Genomic DNA, 22,468 nt, shown 5'->3' on the forward strand with positions numbered 1-22,468 from the left:
GTTCCCAGCAGATGTCTGGCAGCTTAAAGTTGCCCACAAGGACAAGGTCTGATGATCTTGAGACAGCCCTCATTGTTTATAGAATATTTCATCAACCTCTTCATCCTGGCTGGGTGGTCTATAACAGATTCTCACCAGGATGTCAGTTTTGTTAGCCCTTCCAGTGATTTTAACCCACAAGCACTCAATCCTTTCATCCTCTGCCTCAAGTTCTGTGGCATCAAGTGATTCCCTAATATCCAGGGCCACCTCTCCTCCTCTTCTCCCTTGTCTGTCTCACCTAAAGAGCTTGTAACCATCCAGTGCAGTACTCCAACTGTGTGAATCATCTCACCATGTTTCTGTAATGGCAACTACATCATAGCTTTCCTCGTGAACCAAGACTTCCAGTTCCTCTTGTTTGTTACCCAGACTGCATGCATTGGTGTACATGCACTTCAGCTGGGCTGCTGATTTCTCAACTAACTCTAGTTTATGTCCCTCTTTCTCCCCTCCAGAGAGACTGGTTTCATCACCCATCCCCTTCAAACCTTGTTTAAAGCCCTCCCAATAAGCCCTGCCAACTCTGGTGCTAAAGCCCTCATGCCCTTTCTAGATAGATTTATCCCATCTAGGTCCAGCAGGTCAGGTGTGGTAAAAGTCATCCTTGACCAAAGAAGCCAAAATTCCACTGCTGGCACCATCCCTTGAGCCATTTGTTGATGGCATGGGTTCTCCTGTTCCTTTCAGTGTACAACCCTGCCACTGAGGGAACTGAGCAGAACACCACTTGAGCTCTTGCCCCATCAATTGTCTGAGAGCCTTGAATGCCTTTTTGATTTTCCTGGTGCCCTTCTTATCAATCTCATTGCTGCCAGCTTGGATTACCAGCAATGGGTAATAGTCAGAGGGCTGGATTAGCTTTGGTAGTCTCCTGGTGATGTCTCTTACCCGGGCCCCAGGTAAGCAGCAGACTTCCCTGTGGGATGGGTCAGGAAGACATATAGGTCCCTCTGTTCCCCTCAGGAGAGAGTCACCAACAACAATTACCCTCCTCTTTTTCATTATGGCACTAGTCCTGATGGTTGGTGGGGAGTGATTTGCTTTAGGTATCCCCTTAGGTGGTTCCTCTTCTGTCTTCTCATCCACATTGCCCTCAACCTGCAGCGCCTCATTCTTATTATGCAAGGGCAACAGGGGAGGTGAAGAGGGTGTGGATGGATTCCCTATGCTTCTCCTAACAGGGTCCTGTATCCATCCCCCCCTTTTTCTGGGGACACCTCCCTCAGTAGGGGAGGTCTATAAAGCCTGCTCCCACATATCTAACTCCATTTTGCATTCCATTATATCCCTGAGTCTTAGCTTCCTTTAGCTCAACCACTAGATTGAGAAGATAATTGACTTCATCACACCTCACACAGGTGTTGTCTCCATCACCCTCCATTTCAAGTGCCAGGCTCCAGCACTCTCTGCAGCTAGCAGCCTGGACACCTGTGTGCTTGTGCACCGGCTCTGCCTGGTTACCTACCATTTTTCTAGTAGCCTTTGGCCGAGTCATTACCATGGCTGGATCTCTTCAGGTAGGTGAAATTAAGCTAGGCGGGGGGGGAGTATTGTTTGTTGTTAAATATATATATTCCACCTGACTACTATATTTTGCCCAAAATATATTTTAGGAACAAGCTCTTCACTATGAGGGTAGTGGAATACTGAAACAGGTTGCCCAGGGAGGTAGATGAGGGCCCACCCCTGTAGATATTCAGTGAGGCTTGACAACCCTGGGCAACCTGATCTAGCTGAGGATGTCCCTGATTACTGCAAATGGGTTTGGACTAGATGACCTTTGGAGGTACCTTCCAACCCAGAACATTCTATGCTTTACCTGCTAACATTTTTCAGCTAATAGAGTCTTTTTTCCTCCTGCACTCCACAGTGAGGACAAGAAATGGAGTGAGATCCTCTTACCCCAACCAGAACCAGGGCAATCTGATTTTCTTTCTGTACCCTACTTTTGCAAGGGTATTTATGGACATGCAAAGGTGACCTGAGTTGACAGACAGATTGCCTTCTTCAGCAATTATGGAAACATCTCCTTTGGGGGATTTTTTTTCCCTGGCATTGTTTTGTGGGGTTTTGTTTGGTTGTTTTGTTTTAAGCACAAATACAGATTTATCTGCATGTGAACATGCTCCATAAATTAAATGATGTCTCATCATGGGGGTAAGAGGGGTAGCATGCACTGGGTTAGTTAATAGGTCTCCCATCTGTACAGTCTATGATATGATGATAAGCATACCCAGAAATGCAGGAAACGATTCACAAAAGCAATCAGATAATGAGGAATATTATTCTCAGAAGGTCCTTCCTGTGTTTGAACAGGGAGAACAAATTAAAAGCTCAGGTTGTGTGGTAGCTTGGAAATAGTGCACACGGCGACTAAGACTCTTATCAGAGGCAGCATTGAAATAACATTTTTCTGCTAAAGAGCTTGAAGAAATATGTTACAAAATTATTAATAATACATTAAAATTTGCAAGAGCATGAAGGCAGAGATAGTTGAGCTGTGTACTCCCAGAGTTTGAGTGGAAAGGAAGAAGTGATTGGAAGGCACAGACAGGGAGGCAGCTTCCAGTTACAGTTGCTCACATCATTAAAAATAGTGGTGATAAAAGAGGTTTGTTATGGCTGCTAGTATCAACCATGCAAAAGAAAACAGGAAAGAGGTGTGTACGCCTCCCCTTTTTGAGAAACAGAGATCCAGCTCTGTCCTGGCTGCAGTAAGAGCAGCAGTGGCAATTGGCCACCAATAACCTGCTGCAAACCAACATCCACCTCTGGAAATCAACAGTGGAGAGGAGTGGTAATGCCTGCAAGCAGAGGGTACTCCTCCCATCCTCCAAGTGGGGCTTTCTAACAGGGCCCTGCAAAATTTCCTGACAGCCAGCCTTGCAGTGTTTGTTTTGTAAACTATGGGGAGCAGTGTAGCAACCTGAGGCAGTCTAGCAATACACATGGGGATGACCATAAAAGAGATTTTAAGCTGCTGCTCATAGTCTGCTCCACAGAGGACAGAGATCAGTCTGAGGTGTGAGACAGCCCCCCCCCAAAGTAGCAATATCCCAAGGATAAAGTTCAGGTTTGAGAGTCCCCTCTCTTCTTTTAGCAAATACTATCAGAGCTTGGAAGGATATTGAGGTTCTTCTTCAGACTGGTGTGTTAATAATTTGCTTGTCCTTCTCCCTCTGAGCTGATACCTTCCTTCTCCAGGCTCATTTCAGTGAAGTAATTATGCTCAACATACATGCTCCAGGTCTGCAAGAAACCACCTTAAAGTCAATCAGGCAGCCAGGCAAGGCTGTCTGCATGGGCATTATGTTATAACATGTGTCAGATGTATTTTTATTATTATATGTGTATCAGGGCTTTCAGTATCCTTTGATTTTGTGGGGAGTGAGAAAATCAGTCCTCCAACACTGGCTTATGCTTTAAAAAGCTAATCTTCATGCTTTATAAATAAACATGTAAGTACAGCACTGGTATCTTTACTGAGCACCATTCACTCTCATTCTTGGTGCAGTCTGACATTACTTGAAAAGCATGTGCTGCTTGCCAAAGATTTCTTTTTCAATGTCATAATATTTCCAACCCTGAGATAATATTGAGCAGCAGAAAAAGGACAGGTGACCTGCCAGAAGACTAAAGTGCTTCTGAATTAGACAAACCCCTTCTGCTTTTACTTCTAACGAAACCCACAAAAACAAACACACACTGCTTCACAGGTATGATCCAGATCTGTTATATACAGCAAAGTTGGTCAGTATAAATCTTTATTTTGTGTTTCAGAAGGTATGTTATAGAAAAGCCATCCTAACAATAAATGCTAGTCACCTGAGGTCTATAGCTTGTTTTGCAGCTCAGAAGGGGAAAAAAAAAGCCTCTGTTCACCCTTGGCCAACTGAGTTACATTTTCTGCTATTATTAATGCATTGCAAGGGTTTTTTTCATATCAATTTGAAATTATACATCTGGGAAATCCCAGTACAACGGCAGTCAATGCTTTGTTTCTCTGTGTGGCCCTTTGCAATTACTAGAATGTGCAAATATAATTTAGCGCAGGTAAAATTCAATCAGTCACCCCAAGCACAAAGAAATCTCCATCTCCCAGAAAAAAACCCAGAGAGTGTTTCCCTGCAAATGGCACAAGGGAGCTGTAAGAGTTTCTAAAACAAATTTATTAGAATATTTAAATTCAAGTTGTAATGGGAAATTTAGCTCAATAGGTGAGGTGGCAGCACACTAAAATTCAGGCAAAGCAAGCAGCCAGCTTGCAAGACTGTGGGCTCGCTTGGATTCCAGCCCTCTTTCTGCTTGCACCAGGTGATTGCAAAAACCAGGTGGGCAGGTTGCTTGAAAAGCAAATCCCAGGGGTGTGATGGAGGAAAGGGGTATCAAGGGACAAAAAGGCCTGAAAGGAGTGAGGGCAGATGTGCACTTCTCTTGTGGCACCAGAGATGGTGGAAGACATGATTCTGAGCCACTGTCATGCTCCCAACACGGTCTTTTCCCAAGGAGATGCTGCCTACCCACCACTGCATGTTTAACAGGGGCTTGGGCAAAGTTTACAAACCTCAGGCCCAGAGAGCTTGAAGTTCGAGGTAAAGCATGAGGGAGAAGGACCAGAGGCTGCAGCTGGGGAGGCACACTGCCTCTACCCACCATCACCAGAAGGAGATGCCAAGCAGGCTTCCCTGGGCCACTGAAGTGCCCACAGCTGCCAGACACCCAGAACCACTCACTGCCTGCCTGGAGATGGGCACAGGCACTGGCATGGCCAGGAAATAGGACCAGGGTTACAGCTCTATGTTTTTCATAAAAATGCACTGTAATAAGTGGATGTAGCTTTTAAAAATAAATAAATAAATAAAAAAGTGAGTGAAGAAAGAACTGCAGCATTTAAAGACACTGGATTTACTCTTCTTAAGCAGCTCCAGCACCGTAACGTTTTGTTTTCATCAAGCAGCAAAGGCTGCCCTTCACCTCCTGCTACTTTCAGTGGGAGCTTTGTCATTGCCTTCAAAGGAATCAGGATCAGGCCTCCAACATGTTAATAAGCAACAAGAATTATGGAAAGAATTACATTTAATGTGAAGTCAGGCTGCCTGCAGTGATCACACTGTACAGCCTGTCACAGATTGCTTTGAGCTGGAAACCTACACTGTGGACTGATCTGTGGATGAGACAACTGCAAGACATTTCTTCTTGGCAGGAATATGGAAGGAGAAGGAGACGATAGATGAGTCAGCAGCATCTAAGTGCACGTGGGGATGGCTGGAAAACTCCAGATACATGCAACTCCAATTCTGAGGATCTGAGAATATGTTGGAAGTGGTGTGGAGGCCTTTGCAATTCCAGAAACATGAGCACCCCACCAAACAAAATATGCGTTCTCCGTTTGTACACTTGAAATCCCACTGCTCTGAAAGCACCCGTCCTGACATTAGGAAAGTACCCTTTTTCAAGTACTTTGGAAAAGAAAGTAAAACCATTTTCTTTGTCACTTCCCTGTAAAGAAACATTACCTCTTCTCTCCCATAAGAAGGAATCTGCAGAGGAACATGTGACTCAAAAATATCTTCAAGCATATACAAAGGGGTTAGGGGGGATTGTGTCCAAGGTGATTCCCGTGATGGGTCTTTCTCCACAAGATTCACCTTGCTGAAGATGTTCAGGCAATGATTTTGTTTCATGTCCTCACAGTCCAAAGAAAGCCATGACTACCACAAGCAAACCTGCTGCAGCACGCTGCAGAACGTTAGGGCACCCGTTAAAGCTGAAAAGGTTCAGTCAGTGCAGGATTAAATGCGACTTCTACTTTTTGTGCATAGGAAAGAATGAGAAAACGCTGAGTTTCACAGAAATAAACAGCAAAGCTGAGGGATAGCCCAATTTACTCATTCACTAACCTGTGATTGCCCCAAGACGTGGTCCTTTTACCCATGGCTGGAAGTAAGATTATTTCTGTGATCCTGCATCACCATCATTGAGATATTTTCCACTCATCAGTCTAGCAGGTAGCCTGTGTACTATGGCAACTGGTTTTCTTCACAGAATGGGCAGCTTTGAAAAAGAGTCTTTGTATCCTTGAACTGACTATGGATTGTGTTTTCACATCCCTTCTGATCAAAAATGTGCCTACTTTCCTACCCACTTTTCTGCTGCTCTGGACTTCACCTCTGGTCCCAGTCTTTGCCTCCTTTTGATCCTAGAGCAGAGTCGTATCATTTCCTAGGAGTTCCTCCCCTCATCCTTCTAAATCATTCAGTCACATCCTGGTTTTTATATGTTGCCCTAAACCTTTCCTTTTGACTATAACTTACAACTGACTGTATAAAACAACATCAATATTGTAAGAGCCACATTAAAATCTCTTACAACGTTTCAGGGGAGGTGAGGGTGGGAAGTGCCATGCACATCCAAATGCTGATGATTAAATTGTTTTCAAATTTTTTGTTAGAAGTCTCAACTGACCTGGAAATAGTACAATAAGGGGGGGAAAAATGTGCCTACAGTTATTTTGGGAATTTCCTATGTTGCTATGACCCCTGCTTACCTTATGCTTTAATTTGGGGTATGACATTGCTCCTGGCATAGGATGAGCATTTGCACCCCCAGCTCCACAGTAAAAATCAATGTTTACTCTGGAAGTTCAAACATCTGATGAAGAGAAAGGAAAGCAAGAGAATTTATCAGACAGAGCCTGACACATCGTAAAGATGCAGCATTGTTATCAGGTATCATTCTAACACACTCGCTGCTCTACACCACTCAAAATTTTATGACCGCAGAAACAACCCACACATACATGCCAAAGTGTGACTAGCTGAAGACAGCTCTCAGTATGTTAGCTTCGTTTTGCTCAAGAGACAAACAAGAGATCACAAATGAAACTGCCTATGCCATTCTGATGTGAGCAGTAACGTAGGGTTTTGTCAGTGAGTCAATGTGGCTACCAAACCAAGCACTTCCCTTTTGTGGCTCCTGGTATGTGCAAAGCCTTCTGCATGAAAGCCAATCAAATAAGACACCGAGTCACTTAGTTGCCACCTAGAGACACAAGCAAAAGCAGCCACTGTATGAATAGTTGATGCAAACATTTTGTACACAGTTAATTCAGAATGAACAACAGAATCATATGGTTACTTCTATGCCCAGGTACAGCAAGATCTATAATGCATAAAATTGATGTTAAATGCATAAAATATCCTGCTTGGAGCATCAAAGTATGCTGATGTTAAATCTAAAGTATATTCCACATATCAAATGGACTGCAGCTAACATTAACAGCTTTCCACTGCAACTGTTAACATTGCTGCAATTGGACAGACATTGGCTGGGGATTTCTTCAGGGATCTATTTTTCAATTAAAGTTTAATTTTCAAGTAAAAAGGTTCACACAGAACAAGACCATGCACACACCTTATTGTTGCACTGTTTCAAAATATGAGATTTCTAGCTTATTATTTCCAGGACAGTGTAGGGGAAGAGCAAAAGAAACAAAGGGAAGAAGAGGCTTTTTCCAAACTCCCAGGTTCAGGATGAAACAGCTATGCCAGTCAGTGTTCACAGGCATGTGGTGAGACTTGGCTGACACAGCACTAGTTGGCTTAATAAGGAGAAACTCATTCAGAATGATTTGCTTTCTGAGAGAAGACAAACGTGAAGAAATGTCACCAAGAAAACAAGAGCGTTAGTCAAGCAAAATGAGAGTTGCTCTTCGAGCATGACTGTCTGGATATAGAATAGGTTTAGGCTTCCCAACTACTTGCTACTGAACTCCTCTGCTACCACTGTGGGGAGGGAAGGGAATAATGTTCAAACTCCAGTAGGCCTGCTGTAACTCCTGTTTCCCCTGTGCACCTGCCTCTCAGGGAGCATGGGTGCCCACAGTCACCTCCACAGCTCCCTTTGGTGAAGTTCAGCTGCACACATGAAGACATCTCTCCCCTCTGGCTCCAGACAGCTGCTCCTGAGCATTGCAGGGAAAAATCCATTACTGCTTCCTGGTGTTAAACAGTTAAACAAGTTGGATATGTGGCTCCAGAAAATTAGGAGGATGAGATAACTACTTTTGCAAGAACATTTGTTTTGAATCCAAACCATTTCCCCAAGTGTATTAATATGAATTACCAGGACATTGTCTGAGGATTTACATGCGTCGTATTCCAGAAGAAATAAAGGAGAAGGCTGAGGATGAATAGCCAGGTTTAAATTAAGATAAATTGCTCCAAGTTTCTTTTTAAAATATAAGCATGTCCATTGTTTACGATTGTAGAGTTCAAAACACCGAGCATGTCTGCTGAGAGGATATATGCCTCCCTTGCAAAACTCTTTGCTCTAGTTATTTGAAAGACATTCTGATAACCCTGCAAGGGAAAAAAAACAGAAGGAGGGGAAAGGAAAAAGAAACAGAAAGTAAGTGAGGGAGAAAGAGAGGGAGCAAGAATGCACAGCATTATTGACACTAGCTAATTGGGGAAGGGAGTGGGGGGGGCAGAGATTGAGAGGTTTAGGCATAAACTAGAAATTAAATTTTGCCCAGATGTACCAGAGTACAGTCCTTCTCCATTTACATAATCAAATAAAAGGTAAGATTCAGCAGCATGAATACTCGACCTGCCAGTAAACTGTTTGTTTCTTATTGAGATAGAGAGAGAGGAAAAAAAATTTCTTTAGGAAGTTAGTTCTTTCTCATACAGTTCATATTATTTGTGGCACAGGCAGCAGATATAGAATTTGCTACAATATATTAGTTTGATAACATTGTAGAGGGTTTCTCATCAAAATACAAAGATGGGGAATTATAGTTCCAAGGCCTAATTTAATAACAAAGTATGCTGTTGTTAAAACCATTTTTCGCCTGAGCTCTATAAACAATGTATGCATTGTGTGAAGGATCTGGGAAGAAAAATTGAAGAATTATGCAGACAAATACCGGTATGTGGCCAGAGCTTAGGAAAATGTGTAGCTGCCTCTCAGTGTCCTTATTGCCCATAAAAGAATATTTCACACGGTCAACAGCTCAAATTTATGTGGACCCTTAGGGGTAAATTTTCAGTGCAGTGAATGGGAACTCACACATGCAATCATGTTATTGTTAATGGGAGTTGTGTGGCTACTTCCACACAGTGCTAAAAATCTGCCCCTTGCTGTAGAAAGCTATCTGCGAACCGCTCTTGCTCCCATTCTGCTTCCCCATCAGCAGTCCAAGGGGTGCAATGGCAAGTGGCCCACAAAGCACTTTTCTTGCATCTTCTCCTTCCATCATGTCACTCATACAACCATTGGAAGGGCATGTCCCCCCCTCCCCCAGTAAGGACTGCAGGACAGGAAGAACAACATCCGTTATGCCCTTGTTCTTTCCCCATTGTGGACTGCAGGTGAAGCTTCTTGTACCTCCCTCTCTCCCTGCCCAGAAACATACTACTATCTTCTCTGTGGTCTAAGTGCTGGAGACCTTCTGACATGTGCAGTGTGTCTTTGTGACCCTCTTGTTCGTTGGGTGTAACCAACACCAAGAGGGTCTTGCCTCCATTGATTTTTCTGGCAACAGGTTTTTTTCCCTTGATGCATCCTTCCAGCCCTTACTCCCATGGTATTTCTCTAGTAGTGCTGGCTGCATTCAAATAGCCATCCAATGTTTGACTCCAGCATGATAAACTAAGACCAGAGCAGGAGGACTATCAGTTTAAAAAACAGTTTGAAAATAGGTAACTGACAAAAAATTGCCAATAATTAGACTTTGCAAAAGGTGACATTCTAAAACTTTGATAAGCAAGTCTGAGAGCTGGAAACTTCACTTACAGGTATTTCTCCCCTAATCACCTGGCTACAGGCACTAGCACCTCAATATCCTTTGACACCATCCCTCACAGCAAACTCCTGGCCAAGCTGTCAGCCTGTGGCTTGGACAGCAGCATTCTGTGGTGGGTTAGGAACTGGCTGGAGGGCCGAGCCCAGAGAGTGGTGGTGAATGGTGCCACATCCAGCTGGCAGCCAGTGGTGTCCCCCAGGGATCAGTGCTGGGCCCCATCCTATTCAATACCTTTATTAATGATCTAGATAAGGGGATTGAGTCCACCATTAGTAAAGTTGCAGATGACACCAAGTTGGGAGCAGGTGTTGATCTGTTAGAGGATTGAAGGGCTCTCCAGAGGGACCTTGACCAGCTGGACAGATGGGCAGAGTCCAACATGATGGCATTTAACAAGTCTAAGTGCTGGGTGCTGCACTTTGGTCACAACAACCCCATGCAGTGCTACAGGCTGGGGTCAGAGTGGCTGGGGTCAGAGTGGCTGGGGTCAGAGTGGCTGGAGAGCAGGCACAGAGAAAGGGACCTGGGGTTAGTGGTTGACAGCCAGCTGAACATGAGCCAGCAGTGTGCTCAGGTGGCCAAGAAGGCCAACGGCATCCTGGCCTGTATCAGGAATAGTGTGGCCAGCAGGAGCAGGGAGGTCATTCTGCCCCTGTACGCTGCACTGGTTAGGCCACACCTTGAGTCCTGTGTCCAGTTCTGGGCCCCTCAGTTTAAGAAGGATATTGAGACACTTGAACATGTCCAGAGAAGGGCAGTGAGGCTGGTGAGAGGTCTGGAGCACAAGCGCTATGAGGAGAGGCTGAGGGAGCTGGGGTTGTTTAGCCTGGAGAAGAGGAGACTCAGGAGAGATCTTACTGCTCTCTACAACAACCTGAAAGGAGGGTGTAGCCAGGAGGATGTTGGTCTCTTGTCTGTAGCAACCAGCACCAGAACAAGAGGACAGTGTCTCACGCTATGCCAGGGGAAGTTAAGGCTTGAGGTGAGGAGAAAGCTCTTCACAGAAAGAGTTGCTGGCCATTAGAATGGGCTGCCCAGAGAGGTGGTGGAGTCACCATCCCTAGAGGTGTTCAAAAAAGGATTGGATGTGGCACTTGAAGCCATGGTTTAGTTAGTCATGAGGTACTGGGTGATTGGTTAGACTTGATGATCTCTGAGATCATTTCCAGCTTTATTGATTCTATGATTCTATGGTCAGTGCCAGATATTGCAAAATTTGGAATGCAATCATGAATGTCAACAACACCAGAAGCTGTTGTACACTGGCAAACTACTTTGCTGTGATAGCTTAAACGTCCATAAGTGCTTTGTGTTAGATGGTCACACCCTGTACATATTACTATGTCCCCATGCTTGGTTATAAGGCTGGATGTGCAGTACACTATGGCCAGGAGTACAGTCAGCCAGTCAATATGAGCCTGTCCTTCTTTCACATCCTGATATGAAGCATAGTTGAAAAGGCTCCAGTGTTTAGGTTGCTGATGGGTCAGCTGAAGCCCACTTGTGCCAGGTTGATGGTAAATGTGTTTCCAGCCATGAATCCGGGTGCTCTGCACTGGTTTCTGAGGTTTATAGTGTGGAGCAGTGGTTTGTTTAAACTTTTTCAGAATATCACATATAATTTAAAATAAAAAAAAAAAAAAGAGCCAGCACTATAAACTTATTTTTGTTTATCTGCCAAGAAGTGAAAAGAAAAATTAACAATGTAGAAGGTGCTCCTCTTTAGCAGCACTGGCTGGGCACCATTTGTGAGTGGCCCACAACCATGGAAAGAAAGTATGTTTTACTACGTGCAGATGTGGAACCATCACACACAGACTCTCTTCTCTATGAAGTAAGATCCTACATAACAGGAAGAGAGTCTCACATGGAGGGAAACATATGGCCAAGAAGGTATAATTTTTGTAGGGTGAACCTTTAACCTGTAGCACAGAGATCTTCTGCATGATGTAGGAAGAGCTTTCATGACCCAGACTCCTGTCTGGTTTTTTGCATCACTGGCTAGAGATCAGATACCAATTTTATTTGCCACCATTTAATTTCTTCCTTTTTAATTAGATGTGGTAGGTACTCAGAATCTTGCTTGGGATTGGTTCAGAGCTCATCATATTTCTCAAATTATGATAGGACAATTGGCTATTAATTCAAAGCAGTGCTAATAATGGTCACTACAGCTACTAGGGGAAACAAATAGAAAAGCTGTTGAAAGACCTCTTCATATATATCCCTTCCATGCCATGCCACACACCTTCCAAACAACAGTCAGAGGAAGCTGCCCAGTCATTCCTTGAGCAAGGTCATGGCATTGAGGACTCTGCAAGCTGCAATCCTCATGCCACGCCAACCTTTGTGAGGAGCAGAGGGCTAGGCAATCACACCAGCATCTTGCAGCATACAGAGAGAGCAGGCTGTAGCAGACTAGAACAGGACTCATGGGGGTGAGAGGAGAAGTTGTCTGTCTCATGACACAACTCCTTAATATTCTAAGATTTTGTTCTTGGAAGTGGGCTCACCCACCTTCTCCCCTCCCTCTTTCCTTCAATTTTCTTCTTCGATATGCAGCCCTGCTCCACTATACTGCCTGTGTGGGAATTGCCTGCAGGTCCTGATGTAATATCTGTGCCATATGGTCCCTTCACACAGCAGGAAGGTGGAAAAATCCAGAAGGAAAAATCAAACAAACAAACAAACAAAAAAACAACAGCAACCCCAGAAAACTTTCTGTAGGAGCTCGGCAAAACTACAGCTGTGGCCACAAACAGAGGCAACAACTGGAATATTACACATGATGCATAGGGCATGGCAACAGTACACAGCTTCCCCAGAAGGCAGATGAGCTCTATGTCCCATTTAACTGAGAAACCTCCCTACATACCATAAAGCTCCATTAAAGCACACAAGCAGGTGTGGCAACCCTGGTGTTTTCAGTGGTAGATCACTCGTCTCCTCTCGCCTCCAAAGTACCCTCCACTGGCTGCCTTTCTCCAGGTGTTTGCAGAGGAACCTAATGAGACTGATTGGGACATGCTGATCAGCTTTCATTATAAGCTGTTCTCTAGCAGTCCAATTAATCAAGATAATGGTATGTGCTGTGCATGTATTTTATGGCTGTACCCAGTTTTGCTTTTGAAACTAAAATAAGACACCTGTTTTCCGCACCCTGTCTTGCTGAGTAGTCCCTTTAAGAGCATAACCTTGTTATCAAATATATGATATACCATCAGAGCTGGGGAGCTTCATACACGCATAAATATCACTCTTCCAGTTTGTGCTTTTTATACTAGCAGAAGAATCTAATGGAAATAAATTCAGTCCATGGGTCAATTACAGGCTTATTTTCATATTTATGGACTTAATACTTCCACACACAAAAAGATTCTAATGATAGCCTAAGGCACAGAGTAATCAAAACAACAGCTATTGAAAGGGAAGGAACCAAAGAAAAGTACCACTTTGAAATTCTACCCCCATCTCCTGACGCTGTTATATACGCTAGGTAAAAAATGCTTTTGCTCAAATGAGTATGATTTTTACCTACTTACCGTCAGCAGAAAGTTAAAAAGAAACCAAAGGCAAGAGTTGTTACCAGAACAAAAGCCACACTTTTCCCACCTCCAAACTCAATAAATAAATGCTTTGATATGAACAATCAAATCTCCTTCTTTCTTCTTCCTCCTTGTCCCTGTGTCAGTTGTTACAGGAGGCAGGCTTTTGCGCTTCCTTCATAGGCTGGTGGTCTACAGGCTCTGCAGTGACTGAGCAATCCCAGGGGCACCCTACCATGTGATAGTGCCCATTCCTTGCTGACCAGCTGCATGTGTCTTTGGAGGCTTCCCCACTGCCTTGGGGAAGGAGAGAGAAAGACCAGCTTTACCTTACTCTGTAGAGCTGCTACAACAGGCAGCAGAGGGTATGTACTTCAAAGAGGCTAGAAGAAGGACTTCTCAGGATCTCAGGTAGTGATAGGACTAGGGGGAATGGAATGAAGCTGGAGGTGGGGAGATTCAGGCTAGATGTGAGGAGGAGGTTCTTCACCAGGAGAGTGGTGAAACCCTGGAATGGGTTGTCCAGGGAGGTGGTCGAGGCCCCATCCCTGGAGGTGTTTAAGAGCAGGCTGGATGAGGCTCTGGCCAGCCTGATCTAGTGTGGGGTGTCCCTGCCCATGGCAGGGGGATTGGAACTAGATGATCCTTGTGGTCCCTTCCAACCCTGAATGATACTATGATACTATGATAAGAACTGCCATCCTGCCCCTTCTAGCCTGGTGCTGGCCATGGAGGGAGTACTCCCTGGATGCAAAAAGGGAGCACTCCCTCCCCTGCTGTTATCATTTGAAGCAGCCTCTCCCAATATAACTTAGAATTCACCTCTTATGTATCAGCAGTGTATATAGGTATTTGTTATCCCAGCTTGTTTTCATGTATATTTTATGTACCAAGCAAGGATGTATAAGGAAAGAAGAGAGCATGTTTAAGCTTTCAATGCCAGCTGAAGCAAGATAGACTGCACGAGCCATCACTGAGCACTTCACACATTGCAACTTCATCGTGCTGTTCCTGGACTTAGTTATTTATTAACAGTCACTCGGCTGGAGCATCTTGCATTTGATTAGATAAATGATATGTTGTTACTTGGAGCATTTTGTGAAGTCGTAATAATCTCTATTGACAATGCATCTATTAGTTTGGTAGAATGCTTTCTAGCTATCAAGAGGATTTTTATGGATCTGAATTCAATGCAAAGGGACCTAAACCTCAAGCCTTAGTTCTCTAGAAATCTGACATGAGAAATAGCAAAAGAAAATGAAATATTTTCCTCATTTGCTGATTATTTCCACAGCCTCTGAATGCCTATGAATAAACTGTGCCACACCACCTGACACAAGAAAAATAGCTATACAGGAAGCCTAATATTTGCTGTAACCTCAGTTTCCTGGAGCTGGAGTGCTCCCTTAAATAATTTACAGCTCTAAAAGTGAGATAAGACTATCTCCAGTTCTGGCTTTGTTGTGTGTGTCCTGGGTTATTCTAAACCACTTTCTGCAAGGGACATCCATCATTCCAGACCCAGCTTTACCTTCATCCCACACAGACATCTGAGAGACAGCAACTGGAAAGAATGCCAGAACTGGAGATGGTCTGACGTCATTCTAATTATTGTAAATTATTTAAAGAAGAATATTACAGTCAGAGTCTTAGTCATTTGAAAATGTTTGCTAGAAGGTCTAAGAGGTCTGCAGTGACAATCTCTAGTACACATTCGCAAAGAAAATAAAGTACTCTCATTTGAGAGGGAAGAAGTATAGGAGAAGTATAAGGCAGGAGAGGAAGATCTTCAATTTTGTGCCACAGGATTCTCTATAACGAAGGGAATGACTTCACTCAGGAATGACTCCATCAGTGTTTGCTACATTTCAGTAGCATTAATAGCATCAACGGTATTGAAAGCAGCAAAACACCTGGTCTACCTAGACCCAAACCTTTACCTGGTCCACTTCAGCTGATGCCACCAATATCTAGCGTTAGATTTGCTGCAATGCAGTGGGCAGAAAAGTTCCAGAAGCCACCAAGACCATTTTGCTGCAGATATAAAGGAAGCAAGAAGGGAAGAATTATGAGGACAGTAACAACTGTTGTGATAGATTTGGATATGAAACTGCCCTGGCAGCTGTGACCCTGGAGTGAGTTTAGTGGTGGGCAGTGGGGAGCTTCCTAACCCAGAGGGTAAGAAGGTAGAGGAGCACCACAAAGAGCATCAAGCTGACCTCTTGCCTGAGGGACTGGAATGGTTTGGACTGTGATCTTTTCAACTGCCTTCTCCAAATGGAAATTTTAAAGACAGTGCAGTAATGGAAAAGACACTGGCAATGTCAAGGAATGCTTTCTACGTTGTATTACAAACTCTTTCACCACAGATTACAGCATGTGTCTGCCATACAGGCATTATCTCATCTCTTTAAAAGTCGGGTAGGTTCAGACACGGAGAGGTCATATCCAAAGTCACATATAAAGCTGAGAATTAGGCCCCATCAAGTTGCACTATGGCAGTGTAAGACATGGCATCTGTTGACTTCAGTGGGAAGCACAACATCAAAGAAAAAATTAAAATTACTCAGTGTCACTTGAGGTGTTCTCCACTTCCACACATGTGCTCAGGGCAATATATATTAGCTCCAGGTCCCCAAACCATGGGAAATGGCAGGCTTCCTACATGGCCAATTTGGTTGTGTTCCTCATTTCAGGTCATTGTTTCTGGATGTATCTTTTGTTTGGGCCTTGGCAGGCAGTAAGACAGAGAATGCTAATGAATATCTTTGCTCCAAGCACAATATGAGAAGTATCTCATTTTCATTTTCTTTCCTGTGAGCCTTGAGTTTTAAACTCTGCAATGGAAATGAAATTTCCCTTAAAATGATGGGCTCTCCCCTTTGTGGAGATGGTTGAAAGCCCCTGAAAAAGTCACTTTTCAGGCAAAACGGCACAGCCTTAAATGCCAGAGAGCAATACTGACATGCAGTTTATTGTTCCAGAATGGAAACTCTTCGATATGTATTGGTAAAACTAGAAAATTTCTTTTCTATAATTCAGCCCTCAAGTACCAGCTGTATGTAGAGATTTGATACAGGTGGTTGTGTTGTTTCAGAATCTTGGTTTCGGTATGTTTCATCTAAATCTTTACTTCAGGAATCATGGGTGATTTCCTCACTTTTGGAGAGGTTCTCAGTGATGTTTATCAGCAGCACCCTCAGTAACCCTTCTTACCCCAAATCTGCAAAGTAAGAGAGTCTCTTATATATGTATATATACATATTTCATCCAGCATGGCACAGAATTCAGTTTGTCTTAGACTGATCACACTTGTCTAGTGCAAGCAGAACTCCTATTTTTTCAAGTTCTCTGGAAATGTAAGCAGGACTTTGGTGCCTAAGTAAATCATCATCTTTTCCCAAATCTCTGGCCCTCTGCTGGCTGAGATTTTCAGAAAGTGTGCAAGAAGTGGATGTGACTTTCAGCAGGCATGTTGAGCATCCACAGCCACCACCGCCTCCCAGGGAGCTCCTGCCTGTTTGACAGTTTTTTAAATCATCAAGTCATTAAGCTACTATATAAATTAAGAGCAAGGACCTAATTTTAGTACCTGTATCTGAAATCTGTGTGCACTCATTGCCACCATTTCAAAATTCCACACACCAGGCGCAGAGCAGGACTTGCTCAACCCTAACATCACACATTGGCTTATATAGTCTTGACCATTCCCTTTTGATACCTTTACTAAGAAAAGTTGTCCATGCCCACCCCTTTCCTGAGTCTTAAAAACAAAAATAGACATCTTGGTGGTTTGCACATACGTGCAGGCAGGCTGTGTGTACACGTGTACACACACGCTTGCATGTGTGCATATCTAAATCAAAGTACTTCAATAGCTTTACTGCGCCCTAATACACATTGTGTATCATCAGTGGAAGTTTTCACTGTGCTCACAGAAAAGTATGTGTGTGTGTGTGTCTCTGTGTGTGTGTGAGAGAGAGAAAGAGCAAGAGAGACAGACGGAGAGACGAGAGAGAGTGCACCAGGAATTATCTATGCATAAAGAAATTAAAAGAGAATATTTTTCCAGAGCAATTGAAGCCCATCTCCTGAACAATGACGACAGCTCCTCATTTTCGACAACAATAGAGGGCACGTAGGAGTCAGCTCATTAGAATATCTGTGGCTCTTTTCTGTTCTCTCTGCATTAAGCCCCCATAATGTCAGTTGTCACTTATTAATGACAATTAACTAGTAATCAGCAGTGAGACTCTTCGAGGTGGTCCTTGCCTGACAGGTGAAGAAAGAGAACATTGCGTAGTGCCATGCAGTGACATGGAACCTTCAAAGGGAGCACGGCATTTCCATAAATTATTTCAGAAAGAAATTTTCTTTTAGACATTCTCTTTAAAGCATTAGGATCTTTAACCCTAGAAGGACTATACAGTTGCAGCTGTCCTCCCTCCCCCCCTCCCCTTATCTCTAGTATTGGATAAAATTGGAAGGCAGCCTGATCTGTCATGTAACCCAATTCCCATCTGGGGCTGGAATAGCTATCAACCCACTCTGCTGAAACTATAAATACCTTCCCTTGATACTCAACCTTAAGTGCTCACTTAAAATGATGCCCAGATATCAATAGTGAAGTTGCCAACTGAGAGCAGCTAGGTGGATGGCCAGTAGAGACTGCGACACATCTATTAGAATGTCTTTAAAAATTAAATTACTTGCAAGTGCTCAATTTATGTACATGCATAGCCTATGAAATTGCAACACCTTCTCCCTCATTTCTGATGGCTTTCACACCCATTTGCTATGTCTTGTCTTAAATGAGATGGCAGCTACTATTACTGTATGTTTTTACAGCAACCAGCACGCTCAGGGGCCAGGACCCTGATTGTTATTGCAATACAAATTTCATGTAGTGACTGCTCACCGAAGTGAGGAAAAAACCCCAACAATCAGCCACAAAACAACCCCTAAATTTCTCCCAGGAAAACTTTTTCTTTTTGCTCCTCACCCCATCTTATGCAACACCAGATAAAGAGCACTCACCATCACTTTTCATTCAAACTCTTTGCTCAGGCTTCTCTCCTTATGTCTTCTCCTTCTCCCTGACCCTCCAACTTTTGAACAGGCAATCCTATGAAGTCTTTACATTGACTATGTCAGCTATCCACTATAAAAGCTTGTTTCCTTCCTGAGACAAATTCAGCCTCATTCCATGCTTTTTGCAAAAGGTCAGAGAGGTTTCCAAATGCCACTCTAGCATGCTCCTATCGACCAGCACACAGCCCCCCTTGAGCTTTACCTAGCTGCTCCTCCCCGCCCTTTTTTTTTTCACAACTGGCAAACAGGCCTTCCAGCCTTTCCTTGTTTACTCCTCTCAGTCCCAGCTTTCCAAATCTCTCCCATCTACTCTTGCTAACAACAATTAATCTCCTATGATTTCTTTTTCCCATCTTTTCTTTCTCCTCACAGTGGATCTCCAAGCTCCTTTTCTTTTTTACTTTTTTTGGTGTGCTCTTTTTACCCTTCTGATGTCTGCTGATCATTAAACTCTGTTCTTAGTTGTTCCTCAGTCCTATTTCATCTTTGTACTTTTCCAGACTCCCAGTTGTCAAAGTACACTTAAAAAAATGTGAAATGTGACACTCACCAACCCCCAAAACTCAGGCGGAGGATCCCCATGCATTGTTAAGTCTAGACCTGCTGCCTTTTTTAGAGCAGAGCTATCTAATTTTTCACATTATCCCTCCACAGAGAAGCAGTGATGAGAAACAGTAGTCAGTTGATGCTAAATGCTACAAACTTTAGCAAGATAGCACTTCAGAGACAGCTGAGAATACAACTCTCCCTTGAACATAAAGACACACATGACTGCAAAAAGAAATGTGCTATACAGTGAATCCTTGAACCACATTTTATCATCATGCTACACACTCAGATACTACTATATATAATTATTAATACAATGTGCCCATTGCAAACATGCTGAGTATGTTTGACCTTGGACTGCCAAGTAATATACCAATTGTGGGCAGTGGCTGAGCCTGCAGTGGTTTTTTAGAGCCAGCATTTGCACATTAATAAACTTAAAGCTTGTTTACTGTGAGATTTCTCCAGTTAAACCATTATAGTTACACTGGTACCATTAGGAAGTTTCCCAACCACAGCAGCCCTGGGCAGTTTTTCTTATTACAGAATAAAAGTGGATTTTTCCAGTTTGCCTTAAATTGCTTCCAAAGTACTTTAGTCTAAATTGGAAAGGGAAAAAAAAGGGGGGGAAAAAAGGCAGAATGAAAATGCCTAGGGAATGACTTATACCAGTGAGGAAAGCCATTAATGAATCTCACATTCTGCCTCCAATGGGTCTAGCTTTCCCTTGGAACATGGGATAAGCAGAAATGATACACTGCACAACTTTTTCACCTTTAGAAGTACTAAGCAATGAGATGTCACAGACCCTGAAACCGAAGGGGAGCATTTTCAAGAGCCACTTCTTGTATTGCCAGGCATAGCGAGCTAAGCTGAAGAGGTCATCTGAAAACATAAAACTTTGTACTCCTTTATCAAGATCAAAATCCCCTGCTGTCCTGTCCCTCCCCTTCCCTACTCACAAACTCCATGAAGAATAACTCTGCAGAGCTGCTCTGCCAGTTATCCTTGCTATGCTGGAGATTGAGGGATAGTGGGAAGAAGAGGATGTTCTTGACTCTCAGCCTGTACCAGTACTTCCATGACAACAAATAAGATGCTACACATTGCAACTGTGGAGTGATAAACTAAGCCTAACCAGGACTTCAAGAAGAAGGTTAGTTTTTATACTGCTACTCAGAAATCCTCATCTTAAACCATAATCTCTTTGCATCTTTGCATGTCCCAATACACAGTACAGTACTGGGGGGGGGGGGGGGGAGAGAGGAAGGTGAGAGTGGCAGAAATCTTGTTTTTACTTAGCTGGGTTTCTCTTTAAGAATTTAGGATTTTATAAGCAATGGTGTCCACTAGATGCAGAATGGTGGCTAATGTCATCGACTGAGCCTATCTGGTTACATCTGAAAACAATGCCAATTACCAACACACAGCAATGTATCCTGCTATTCAAAAATACAAAATCTCCTGATTTCAAGTAATTCAGCAGGACTGATATTTTGACCCCATCACTATGTAGTCTTGAGTACCCACACTCCTCTGAAAGGAATGTCACAGGGTGAAAGGATTCCGAGCATGGTGAAACACAGAATCATAGAATCATAGAATGGTTTGGGTTGCAAGGGACTTTCAAAGGTCATCTAGTCCAACCCTTCTGTAGTGAGCAGGGACTCCTCCATTAGATCAGGCTGCCCAGAGCTCTGAGCTTGAGCTTGCAGTGATTTAGCACTCAGTAGTCCATTACTGAACTTATTTGAAACTTCTTGCTCTTAGCCATTGGATCTTCCATCCCAGATTATTCTGGGCTGAACTCAATTACTTATTCTGATTATAAACTTTCTGGGGAGTAAGGAACTGTGCCTGAGAGCATGCTCTAGTGGCTAGACCTCTGCCTGCTGATCAGGAGCTTTGGCCACTATTTCTGACTATACAATCTTTAACATGCTGCTGTCTGGATTCTATCATCATGTGTGTCATCTTCTGCAAAATAACTATGGGTACCACCCCACTATTTGTGCTTCACAGACAAGCTCCAATACAAACTTCAGTTTGTACATATTCTAAGGAGGTTTTGGACAAGTTGTCGTGTGTAGTAAGAGAGAAGTCTTCCACCTGCATGACCTTGAATGTTGGCCTCTATTTGCTAAATAGCATCCCATCAATCCTTAAGGTTTCATAACATATGCTGTTCTGAGCAAATCCATGAGCTCTGGACTCTTACAAAAGCAGATGGGCTGCAGGTAACTAGACTCCAACCCTTCTTCCTCAAGTGGTCACATGGCATTTAGTTGCAGGTGTCCTACATCTGACAAGCCTGGTCAGGAACCTGCCAGGCTTTCACCTGCATCTTCAGATAATGCTGATACCACCACTCTGGACAGAAATACAGTGCACTGTCACTGCATTAATTTTTTTTTCACAATCATGTTGTACTGATGGTCAGTCTTGTGTGTCTTGAACAATTTAGTTAGAGAAATGCTTCCTGAATAATTTTAACAGTCAATCCTCCTAATTTTTTACACCAAAATGTTTACCCAGAAGTAAAAATCATAAAAATCTTCAGAACATGGCCATAGATAATCAACTTTAAGCTTAGAGTTTTGTTTCTTTTTTAAGAGAAGGCAAAGAAAAACAGAGGTAGTAAGTACAGTAGTTAGGATAAAGACACATTTTGACCATTCTGCCCCTGATTTGGCAGGGGGGTTGGACTCAATGATCTCTGGAAGTCTCTTCCAACCTCTAATGTTCTGCGATTCTGTGTGACTCAGAAGATCGCTACATGGAACAGAAGAGAGGCGTGTAAAAAAAGTGATCTTCACAACAGAGATGGTGTGGAAAGCTTCTGGATCTTCTCATTTTCAGTGGGATGGACTACAGCTTTCATAATCACCTCCTTCACTTGTCTGAAAATAAACAGGTCAATTATCTATGTAGCAGTGTTTGCAGTTTGGATCTCTTGCTGCTAAAACTATCCTAAAACTAGTTTATCACTAGTCAAACAAACAAACACCACCACCCCACCAGACCCCCCAAAAAAAACCCAACAAAACAAAACCAAACAAAGCTAATGAAGATGAAGATGAAGAAGATTTGGAAGCAAGTTTAATGATCGATGCTAGTCTCAGGTAATCTGCATCACCTAAACAGACTTTTTAAAAGGTCTCCCTTTTTAAAACACACCCAGTTACGAGTATTGATATTTTCACTTAAAAGCAAAATTACCTTTTACTTTGAACAGCACTTTTCATCCCAAAATGTGGTTACTCTAGCTACCTATAGGATTGAAGACAGCTATATACAGTGATGAAAACAAACTAAGCAAAGCTACACACATGAAACATGATGAAAAGAAACTCAATCAAAACAGCAGGGAAAACAAAAATTTGGAAGAACAATATTATCTAGATTAGTACCTGGCCAGTAAATTGGGGTTAGC

Source organism: Melanerpes formicivorus, unplaced genomic scaffold (assembly GCF_026170545.1).
Source record: "Melanerpes formicivorus ecotype bairdi unplaced genomic scaffold, bMelFor1.0.p_v2 SCAF_15, whole genome shotgun sequence".
Lineage (NCBI taxonomy): Eukaryota > Metazoa > Chordata > Aves > Piciformes > Picidae > Melanerpes > Melanerpes formicivorus.